A 12350-nucleotide genomic window follows, 5' to 3' on the forward strand; every position below is an offset into this window, starting at 1 on the left:
TAAAATATATGATTCCCATTAAATTTACAAAGCAGTAAACCTGCGATTGGATCTGAGGTTTTTTTTTATTTAAATATGTTAAAAGAACCATGTTCTGTGTTTGATTATTTGTTGATGTAGGTCTGTATGTGATACTTGTGATGGTGCACACCTGGTATGATGATAATAGTTAAAAACATGTATATTTTACTCTTATAAAAATGTCTATTGGGAAACTGTGGTGATGTCATTGAATGCGATTGATAATAAAGCATTTATAAAGACATATAGTGATTGATAACGTAAATCACAACGTTAATTACAATACTTTATTTGGGACTTATGACAGATTCCACAGATTTTGGAAAGCGACAATGAGTGAAATGATGGAACATATATATTGATGCTTGAATTGCAGATATTATGGCTAAATCTGAATGAGAGAGAGAGAGAGAAAGAGGAGGAAAAAAGTTGGAACTGGGAGACAAATAAAGCAGCAAAGAAACAGCAAAACAAGCTAAAAATAAATTTTAAGTCAATCTAGACAGAGTACAATCCGTACTCTGTCTAGAGCTGAAAAAAAACATAGGAAGAGAAACAAAAGAAATGTAAAAATATAGAGAAAAATAAAAGCCATTCCTGCTGCTCTGAACCAGAATGAAGCGACGGCAGAAGCTGTTTCACATGAGGCCGTAGTGACGACAGTGTCTGATGACAATAGTGTGGCCAGTACAACGCACGCACCATTGATTGTAAACTATCCCCTTTTAGGAGGGCGAAGGCAGGGACACCAGCAGAGCAGTGTCTAAAGCCCAAAGAAACGTTAACATTTGTTCTGTTGTGCTCCTTGTTTATAATTATGAAGGTATCATTAATGTCCATTATGATTGTTGAAAGGTAATTATCATCTCAGACGTACTTTGATCAGAGCCTCTGTGTCTAAAGTTCGTGTTAACCATAAGTTGTCGGTTTCAATAATCAGTTATCAACGTGGATGAAAAGTTCTAAATAAAGGTATTCAAAAGGTTCAACTTTTGCCATTTTGTGTTGTTTATTTGTATTTAAATTAACAAAAATGTGTAATTTACGTCATGCAAAAAAACAGAAGGATTTGTTATGCAGATGACTGTTGAGATCGTTGAAACCACCATGTGTGATTATTGACGATACAGCATCACAGTCACAGGTGATAACCAACTACGAAATGCAGCAATTTTGCTTGTCTCTGTGACCAAGAATGCGTATTAATCTTAACAATGGCATTCCCATCCATACTCTGTATAAAAAGATCTGAAGTAATAAAGTGCACGCCCAGGTGTTGGGATTGCTATTCTACACAAATGACATGCAAAACTGTCTGTCTTATTCTGCTATTTTTGTGAAAATATCAATATATTCCTATTTGAACGGGAGCTGGTCATTGTGACATGGGCGTCGTCACGTAGCTTTCATTGAATATGTGGTAACAGATTATCTAATGGTTGCACATTATGAAAGGTAAATCGATTTACCGATCATCAAACATTTTTTCCTCGAGTTTCCGCTGTCAATTATGCGTTTTAACTGCAAATGGCTGCTATATCCGTCCCTAGGTGTCTCCATGGTATCACATCAAACCAACGGAATGCTGCCAGACTCACTTCTTGATATTCAACAAGACTGTATTTGTTCATTGGTGGAGACGTAACGGGGCGAAAGATTGGGATGATTTTAGTTATCTACCCGAGAAGCCTAATCTGATGGGTTGCTAACTAAATGAATCAGGAACCCACTTACTTGATTTTTGTCCAGGATTTTATTTTAACTGTTTGTAATGGCTGTCCTGGTACAGGAATATGTGACTTTACGTTTATTTGTGCCTTTGGAAAAACTGTCACTGACGTCGTGATGCACTCTGCAGCGCTGTTTTCATTCTGAGGACGGTTTGACATTACAACTATGTCGGAATCCGACCTTCCGCTTGTCTTTTCATTTTTCAAGTGACAAAATACCGACCAACTATAAGTATCAAGCTGCCAGTGAAGCATATGAATACCGTTATGTGTGTGATGTAACCGAACGAAACTTATTCGGAGACATCTTACATTCAGATGATTGTTTGGACTTCAGAATTAATACGTTCACGTCCTGAATAAACACTGGCATTCTTTACTGGTGTCACCTGTCATGGTGCAGAGAGTAAGAAATCGTCACCTGTCTGGTTTGATGAAGAATGAGAATATGCTAGCCCTGAAATAAACATGCCTTTATCGGTCTTTAGGTCCCATAAGGACACATTTTCACTGCAGAGGTGTCTACAGACAATACAATATATCGTGCTGGAGATCACCATAATAGTGACCATGTTAATTCGCTACCTGCATGGACAGTAGCTTGATTTGCACCATCCCTTCGGCCGGTTTTTGACCTTTCAGAACCTCTCCTAGACTAATGCTCAGTCTCTGAATATCTAATTTTGATTGTAACAAACGAACTGAGTGAGTGAGTGAGTTAATATTTAACGTCACATCGGCAATATTGCAGCCATATCGTGACGAGAACATACATGACAAAAAAGAATATATATGCATATTATGAAGACCCTGTCTACGAAGGACAGAAAAACCAGTAGACTATCACAGTTAGTATTAAAACTAGCGTGGAAGCTTAAAAAATGATAGCATCACTATTTGGACAGTACAATATAAAAACAGGCCATAGATCGCGAACAACAGAGGGTAGATCACCATACCAGGGATCATGGGGACTTACAGTACCTCTGCTACATGCATGGTCCCTGGCTGGATTTACACCATCCCCTCAGCTGTTGGCGACTGTATGCAAGATTAGCCACAAATTAAAATGACACATATTCTACGATTAAAGAAGTGGAAAATTAAATCTGACTTAAACCGTTTTGGGACTTACGTACCCTCTAAGGAGGGTACTTCAACCCCCTTCGAGGATACAGCCACTAACAATCTTAGCTGCTAATTCAACTTTCAATGATAAAATACTTATTTATTTAAATGTCAGTCAATAAATTCAATTCTTTTAAATAATTAAATGAGAACTTACGTTACTAAAAAGGTCCTTCATAGTTCTTGATTTAAAATAATTGTCCCTTGTGATGGAATATTCAACACAGTCAAGCAAGACATGCTTGACCGTGATGATTTCATCACAAGGGATGCAGAACGGAGGATCCTCACCTTTCAAAAGATATCCATCCGTATACCTAGTGTGGCCAATACGACATCGTCGTATAATGACCTCTTCAAATCTGGACCGACAACACAAGTAGGTGTAACCAACATATGGTTTTATTGCATGTAATTTTTTTATACCTACTTGGGTGTCCCACTTCTTCTGCATCAGATCACGGATGTAAGATCTAAAAGTAACTTTATAATCAGTATAGGGAATATGAAGTGGTGTCACCGATTTGTTTAGCGCTGCCTTAGCAGCAAGATCAGCCAAGGTGTTACCAGAGATTCCAACATGGCTGGGTAACCAACAGAAGACGATGTCGTATTGGCCAGTCGCAAGATAGTTATAAAGTTCAATAATTTCTATTAAAAGTGGATGTTGACATGATAGGTTTTTAATAGCCTGAAGGCACGAAAGAGAGTCTGAATAGATTATGTACTCTTTATGTTTAGGATGTCTTTGAATATATTTGAGAGCCGTTAGTATGGCGTTAGGTTCAGATGTAAAAATAGAACTGTTATCTGGTAATCTAGAAGATATTGTTCTGGATCCAATGACAGTGGCACAAGCCACTGCGCCACCATCCTTGGACCAATCTGTAAATACGGATTTATAATTGCTATATTTATGTTTTAGTTGATTATATTCTTGTTTATATTGTAATTCATTAGTTTCTGATTTTTTAAAAGTGGTCAGTGTTAGGTCCACTTGGGGCCTGACCAACTGCCAAGGAGGAGAAGACAAAAAAACGGGAGGGAGCTATGTTTTCCAGCTCAATGCCGGCCGAAGAAAGAAAGGGTTTAATTGTATGTCCTAGGGGCGGGACAAGAGAAGATTTTTTGTTGTGTAAATCCCCATAAAGGGGATTGAAAACACAGTTATAGGCTGGGTTAGATTCATTAGAATATAATTTAGTAATGTACTGTAATGATATCTTCATGCGGCGCTGCTCAAGAGATGGTTCATCAGCCTCAACATACAGGCTGTCAATAGGTGAAGTTCTAAAAGACTCGAGACAAAGTCTTAGACCTTGATGATGGACAGAATCAAGTAGTTTTAGGTTGCTTTGACAGGCTCCACCATATACGATGGAACCATTATCAAGTTTACATCGAACGAGTGATCTATATCAGTGAAGGAGGGTAGTCTGATCCCCTCCCCATTTTGAATTAAAAACAACCTTTAATAAATCGAGTGCCTTCAAGCATTTGGCTTTAATGGATTTAATATGAGGCAAAACGGTCAACTGTGATTCGAAAATAAGTCCCAAGAACTTGGCCTCCTTGACCACTTTGATTGGGGCACCACTAAGAAATAATTCTGGTTCTTTATGGGGTTTGTATTTATGACAGAAGTGTATACAATTAGGTTTTGATTTGGAAAATTTGAAGCCATTTTGAAGACACCATTTATCTATTTTGCTTAAACACAACTGTAGTTGCCGTTAAATAGTATGCATATTTTTCCCTCGGCAAGAAATATTAAAATCACCCACAAATAACGATTCATCAATGGAATCGTTTAAAACTTTTGATAAACTATTTATCTTTATACTAAAAAGTGTGACAGACAAAATACTGCCTTGGGGAACACCCTGATCCTGATTATAATGGTCGGACAGGGTTGTACTCACTCGGATTTGTAATTGCCGGTCTTCTAAAAACTGTGATATAAAATGAGGCAAACGCCCTCTCAAACCAAGATCATGTAGATCAAAGAAAATTGATACAGCATGCTGTTTATTGACTATAGCATTTTTAACAAAGGATTCTAAACGTACCAGATGATCTGTGGTGCAACGGTTTTTCCTGAAACCAAATTTAATATATGTGATAAGGTTATTGGTTTCAACATACCATGTTAATCTATTGTTTACCATCCGTTCCATGGTTTTTACAGACACAACTCGTTAGTGAGATTGGTCTGTAATTAGACCAGGCTTTGGAATAGGGACAGCAATGGCATTAAGTTGGGAAATTCCCCGACGTCCATATTTGATCAACAATTCTTAAAAGGACTTCTAAACATGATTCGGGCAAATGCTTTAACCCGGCCAGGTTTTGGAATGGGAACTACAATGTCATTACGCCAGGAATTTGGGAAATTCCCCGAAGTCCATATGGTATCAAATATATTTAGCAGCGTTTCCAAACACGACTCGGGCAAATGCTTCAAGAGCTGGTAGTGGATATCATCAGCTCCTGTTGCTGTGTCATGAGCCTGCTCAAGGGCGGTATGGAGCTCATGCAGTGAAAATAATTCGTTATAATCTTCACCATTGTGTGAGGTAAGATTGATTTTCTTCTTTTCCTGTTGTTTCTGAAGCCTTTGAAACTCAGGAATATAATTTGATGAAGATGAATGTTTGGCTAAAGTTTCACCAAGTTTATTTGCAATGTCAGTTTTATCAGTTAAAAGACTATCACCATCCTTCAGATGGTGAGCAGTAGATTTAGAACCTTTGCTCCCAATCCTTTGCACCATATTCCACACCTTGGACATAGGTACACGTGAGTTTATTTTGGAAATATAGTTCCTCCAAGACTGACGCTTATTCTGTTTGAAGGCGCCTCGAGCCTTGGCATTTGATATTTTAACACTGTCTAAATTATGGACTGTAGGATGTTTGCGGAAATATTTTTCTGCTTTCTTCCTAAGCTTTCTGGCCTGTTTACAGTCATGATTAAACCATGGTTTACGAATATGTGGAATTGCAGTGGACTTTGGTATAGCTTGGTAAGCAATAGTGTTCAGTATATCTGAAAATAACTGCATAGGATCTTCGCTGTTCCCTAAGGCATCATGTTGTAAGTGATCAGTACATAGAGTCTTATATAATGACCAATCAGCCTTGGCAAAGTTCCGTCGTGATATAGGTGGATCATCACCTGGGCTGATTGTTTTGAGAATGGTGGGAAAATGATCACTCCCACATAGGTCATCGTGGACCACCCACTCAAATTCATTGTATAAGCTGGAATCAGCAAGTGACAGATCCAGGGAAGAATATGTTCCCGTAGCTGGATGTAAATAAGTGGCTGAATCATCATTGAAAAGACATAAATTATTATCTGATATGAAGTCCTCAAGGATTGTACCTTTAGAATTAGTGCGGTCACTCCCCCAAAGAGGGTTGTGTCCGTTGAGGTCACCCATAATTAGACGTGGCTTAGGGAGCTGATCATATAGATTTTGAAGTTCCGATTGTCGAATATCAGAAGAAGGAGGGATATACAAACTGCACAGAGTCGTTGCAATGTGCAGGGACAGACGGACAGCGACGATCTGAAGATTAGTTTTAAGAGATAGAGGGCTATGAATAATATCCTGGCGTACCAAAATGGTAGCACCACCAGTTGCTTTATCTCCCGGAGGAGAAAAGGAGTGATAATCTGTATACTGTCTTCGATTAAAGTTCTCAGTATTTTTTAGATAAGTCTCTTGAAGACATAACGCTGACGGTTTACAATCTTGTATCAACACGTGGATCTCATCGAAGTTATTATTTAGTTCTCTACAATGCCACTGCATTAAAGTAGACAACTGAGTCAAGGTGCCTCAATAGGAGATCGTTCTGGTGAACGTGACGTGGAAGTATTCCTCTGTCTGTCTTGCGAAGACAGGGTAACCTCCATATCGAGAGGTCCAAAAGAGTTTTCTGTAGGAACCTCTGGAGGGGAAGGGTTGGTTGGGGTTCGTTTTCTGTTTATTTTTCTTTCCTTTTCATGGTACTGGCGACTGAAGTTTGGGAAGAAGGCAGTTCAGATGATGTGCCAGGCAGACTCTCTGTTTGGCCCCCAGATGTAGATTTAGTGACCGTAACCTGGGGCGGCAACTGAGTGACTACAGTCGTAGATGGGTTAGGTGACACAGCAGGTTTTTCTGACTTGACCCATGTCAAGTCAGTCTGACAAGCAATAGATGATGTTGCCACAGAGCGTGTAACTGCAGCAGAACAGTAATATTCATTGGAGGTGTGGTCTGGTTTGTGAGTGAGTGAGTGAGTTTAGTTTTACGCCGCACTCAGCAATATTCCAGCTATATGGCGGCGGTCTGTAAATAATCGAGTCTGGACCAGACAATCCAGTGATCAACAACATGAGCATCGATCTGCACATTTGGGAACCGATGACATGTGTCAACCAAGTCAGCGAGCCTGACCACCCGATCCCGTTAGTCGCCTCTTACGACAAGCTGAGTCGCCTTTTATGGCAAGCATGGGTTGCTGAAGGCCTATTCTACCCCGGGACCTTCACGGGTCCTCTGGTTTGTGAAAAGCTTTTTACCCTCAAAGTATGAACTATTCTTTTCACACTTGAGTATCATGATTTGAGATTCGTTTTGCCATACAGGACATGATCTGGAAGAAGCGGGATGCGAGCCATCACAATTTGCACATTTATAATCCTTCTCACAGTCAGTATCATCATGGTGGTCTCCACAACGGTGGCACACCACTGAGTTACGACAGGATTGCGCCCCATATGGCCAAACTTTTGACATTTATAACAACGTAGTGGACTGGGTACATACACCTCCACTCCGATGTTCAAATATCCAGCTTTGATTGATGTTGGAATAGTAGCGCGAGCAAACGTCAAGAGATACGTATTAGTTTTGACGGTAACCCCTTCTCTTTTAACGGTAAAGCGTTTCACGTCTGTACCAGCTTGGTCTTTTAACTCCAAAGCAATGCCTTCTTCACTCATGTCAGACCGACAACGAGCTCTGTCGCGAACAATGCCGCGACAGGAAATTTAAAGTTCTGTGCACAGTCACAGCAACCTCAATATTTAAAAACATTTTGATTGACAAAAGATTCAGAGATTGCTGTCTCCGTGCACACTCAATCAGAAGCGAGCCACTACGAAGACGAGTTTCGTTCGCAACTTCAACACAAATTCCAGAAATGGTTTTAGAAATGGTTTTAGAAATTGCATAAGGATTCAATTTGATAGGCATATTATATGTTCCTTCAATAACTAAGAATCTAGCCCATGTGTCACCAGTAGTAGACATATTTCCTGTATTCTGGTCAAGTTCATCCAAACTCCTTTTCTTTTCACTTCTATTTGAACCAGATTGTTGTAATGCCGTAATGAAAGAAAAATGATTCAGCACCCTTGCTCCCCATCCACCACGGAATGTCAACAAGGACAGTGTCATATAGCACCGGATCTCCGTGATGCTGACACCAAGGATACAGGGATGTTATAGTCCAGAGAATATGACATGAACAGATGCATTTATCTACCAATATAATGTCAGACTGGTTCGGCCCTAGACACGAAAGTGGAGACATACATTATTTAGAGGTCAAATTCACCAGATTGGCCCATGAGCCACCGCCTTCTGGCATAGGACTCTAGGCAAATATGTATAACATAATTTGAAATACAATCATTCTTTTTTTAAGAAAACACAATAATGAACAATAATTGCATAAGAATGTTGTCCATGCACAGGGAATGGCGTGACCAGCCGATTGATAGAACCGGGCTGATACCACCCGTCTATGTGAAGTAAGGGTCAAAGGGGTGTGTTGAGCAAAGGGAACGCCGTCACAGGCTCCCAGTGCCCTCAACCCCCAGACTTCCGTCCTCCACCGACACAGGGCCGCAACCCACGGCAAACGGGTTGGTGGACCAAATATGCCCCCGTGTCCACAACGGGGGTGAACGGCACCCAGCACCCACCACGAGGAGGTGGCCGTTCACGGGTGCCAACAAACCAACTGAAAAGGAACCCGAGGCCGACCAGAACCTTGTCACTTCAAGGAGAGCTGGGTTGTAGGGAAAATAATGTGGTCCTTTCACTGTAGTAGGCCTCTCCAAGTGACAGTCTATGTGAGGAACCTGATGTACCATCTCTGCAACTGCGCCGTACAAATGTATCTCTTCAGTAAATTACTAAATTACGTTCGAATCCATTAAAAAGTGATTATTACTTACTGTTTAATCCTCAGTATTAGGTATTTTTGGTTTGCTTGTTTTTTTTAAACACATTAATGTACTAAACTAAATCCTCCTCCTGTCGGTATACGGCTCCAACCATACAGTTTAGCTGCTAATCTTGACCTTGATCTAATTGCGCCACTTCAGCTGCTACCTACTTCTCCTTAGCAACATGAAGTTAGAAACGGATTCGGGATTCGGGATTCGTATCCCGAATCTGAATATTTTGTTCAGATTCGGGATTCAAATCCCCAATCTGAATATTTTGTTCAGATTCGGAGTTATGAACAACAGTGTCAATATACATTGTCTTACCCTTCTAAAGTACTTGGGGCCGCTAGTAAACCTGGGTTTCATAAACACATGAACACCCAAACCTACATTTTTCTGTATTTCAGCCTCAGCTTCGTTTTTTTTCATATTTGGGTTTCGTCATTTGAATCCCGAATCTGAATATTTTTTTTCAGATTCGGGATTAAAATCTTGAAAACATGAACACCCAAACCTACATTTTTCCATATTTCAGCTTCAACATTGACTTGTCTTCATATTCGGGTTTGAGCATTTGAATCCCGAATCTGAATATTTTGTTCGGATTCGAATCCCGAATCTAAATATTTTGTTCGGATTTGGGATTCAAATCCCGAATCTGAATATTTTGTTCAGATTCGGAGTTATGAACAACAGTGTCAACATACATTATCTCACCCCTTCTAAGGTACTAGGGGCCGTTAGTAAACCTGGGTATCGTAAAAACATGAACACCCAAAACTACATTTTTCCATTTTCAGCCAGAATCGGGATTCGAATAATTTTGTACGCTATCCAAAAAGTGATTAGACACAACGAGAATGGATACTGTGGCACCATTCATAAGGAACAATGCATCAGTTGTCTCAACCCACGTTATAGATGTATTGTGGGTATAATGAACAAATAATATTGTCATATGTCCTCTTGCATGCTTTTAAGACAGTGTAAGTGCATCTGTATTTACATCCTTCCCTTGTCAAATGTTCTACAAGTATTTAAGAAATTATATGTTATTGTGTAAGAAGTCAATGAATTGGTAACAACAAGAAATATTACAGATTTTAGCTAGACGTTGACAATATTTACGCCCGTTAAACGTGATTGACCTTCCCCAAATCGGTTGCTTTCATTAATGTATTTGCGCATTTCAGTGATACGTCGTTGTTCGCAACTTGGCATTCCCATATTTAGAATAAAACGTTTCTTACAAATGAAATTTCGTCATTAGTTCCGTGAAAGATAATTTTAAAACAGAAACGACGCGGTTAAGGGGAGACATTTTCAAATCGTGGCAATATCAAAATCGTGAAATCGTGATTGCAATTACTAACAACATAAGCTAAAAACCATACGCCCATATACACACATCTCTCTCCCTCTCCCTCTCTCTCTCTCTCTGTGTGTGTGTGTGTGTGTGAGAGAGAGAGAGAGAGAGAGAGGGAGAGAGAACATTTCACGAAATGACTGGTCATATGTGTCACGAAAAACATTTACGGTTGTATTGTCGCCAGATATTTTTTTGCCATTCGAATTCATACAAGATAGTTGTAGAAGTATCGGTGGACAATATCAGTCATCAAGGATTCCAAGTTCTTCGGTGTATTTTTTGACTCCCTCTTAACATGTCTTCCATATATCCAATATCTAAAAACTATAAATGCCTGAAGGTCACTGGAAGTCGTTCACGAATATAAGTGGTGAGGTGATCAAACTACCCTCCTACTCTTACATAGATCACTAGCCCGTTCCAAGATAGATGACCCGTGAAGGTCCCGGGGTAGAATGGGCCTTCAGCAGCCCATGTTTGCCACGAAAGGTGGCTATGCTTGTCGTAAGAGGCGACTAACGGGATCGGGGGGTCGCTGAGTTGGCTGACATATCATCAGTTCCCAATTACGCAGATCGATGCTCATGTCGTTGATCAATGAATTGTCTAGCGGAGACTCGGTTTTTTACAGAGAGAGAGAGAGAGAGAGAGAGAGAGAAAGCAGTTCACGAAATGACTGATTATATGCGTCACGCAAAACAAGTACGGATATACTCTCGCCAGTTATTTCTTTGCCATTCGAATTCATACAGGATTGTTTTAAAATTGTCGGTGTTGACATCCACAGCATGTTAATTTAGGTGGCTTATTTCTCAGTTCAAATTGTACGATTTTGCGTTTCTTCTCAATTGGTATAGCATTTTAGTGCTAGGACAAGGCCACACAGTGGAAGAGTTTCTTGTTTCTCTTCGGTCAGTTAATACACAACGTCGAAGGGGCGCAGTTGGACAACTGGGCGAGCGTTCTTAGTGAGGTGGAGGTACCGTGATTGAGCCCACCTGTTCCGGGTGTAAAAATTTAAAGTCAACTTTGTGTGCAAACTCTTTCAGTGTTGTCACAGCCCCTAGTGTTCAGGATATAACCACGTGCACTAAAGAATCCGTTGCAGTTGGTAAATGACCAGATAGTACAAACGCATATTTGCGGGTACAGCAACCTGCAGCAAACTTGAACAAAGTATTGTGACTGTGTGTCCCAGTCTACGCAGGTGTGAATGGATATCTTGTAAGGATGGGAAAACCGCATAAACCCGGTTCGCATAGAAGGCAGCAAGTTGTATTATCCCAAGGGAGTTCAGTAACATGAAGCTAGAAACGGATTCGGGATTCATAAGACTGACCGGGACAAATCTGCCCACCTGGGGATCGCAAGCGTGGGCGTCTGTACCTCCGCATTCTGCCATCGCGTCGTTCCAGTAGAAATCACGATTTATCTCTGAACCAGATTCTACGCCAATTCGACAGGTTCTAAGCCTGAACGTTGGTGCACCATTGAACTCGACGTCGACGATGGCACGTAAACCATCCTCTCTCAACCTGTTTCTGTGCAGAAAGTCTCCTCAATCCGGGTATTTGGTGAGCGGTACTGGTCGCCAGAATGATATGAAATTCATAACATTTCCTTTTTATCAAGTTCAAACTTCAGACACTAAAACGTACTTTAAAATAACACTACTTCATAGATAAAAAGTTCAACCATTGTAAGCTTTGAACTTGTCACTCTAGAACTGTAAAAATGTAGGTTTGGGTGTTCATGTTTTTACTATACCCAGGTTTACTAGCGACCCCTAGTACCGTTGAAGGGGTGACACTGTTGGTCATAACTCCGAATCTGAACAAAAGATTCTGATTCGAATCCCGAATCCGAAA

Source organism: Haliotis asinina, chromosome 11, assembly GCF_037392515.1.
Source record: "Haliotis asinina isolate JCU_RB_2024 chromosome 11, JCU_Hal_asi_v2, whole genome shotgun sequence".
Taxonomy (NCBI): Eukaryota; Metazoa; Mollusca; class Gastropoda; order Lepetellida; family Haliotidae; genus Haliotis; species Haliotis asinina.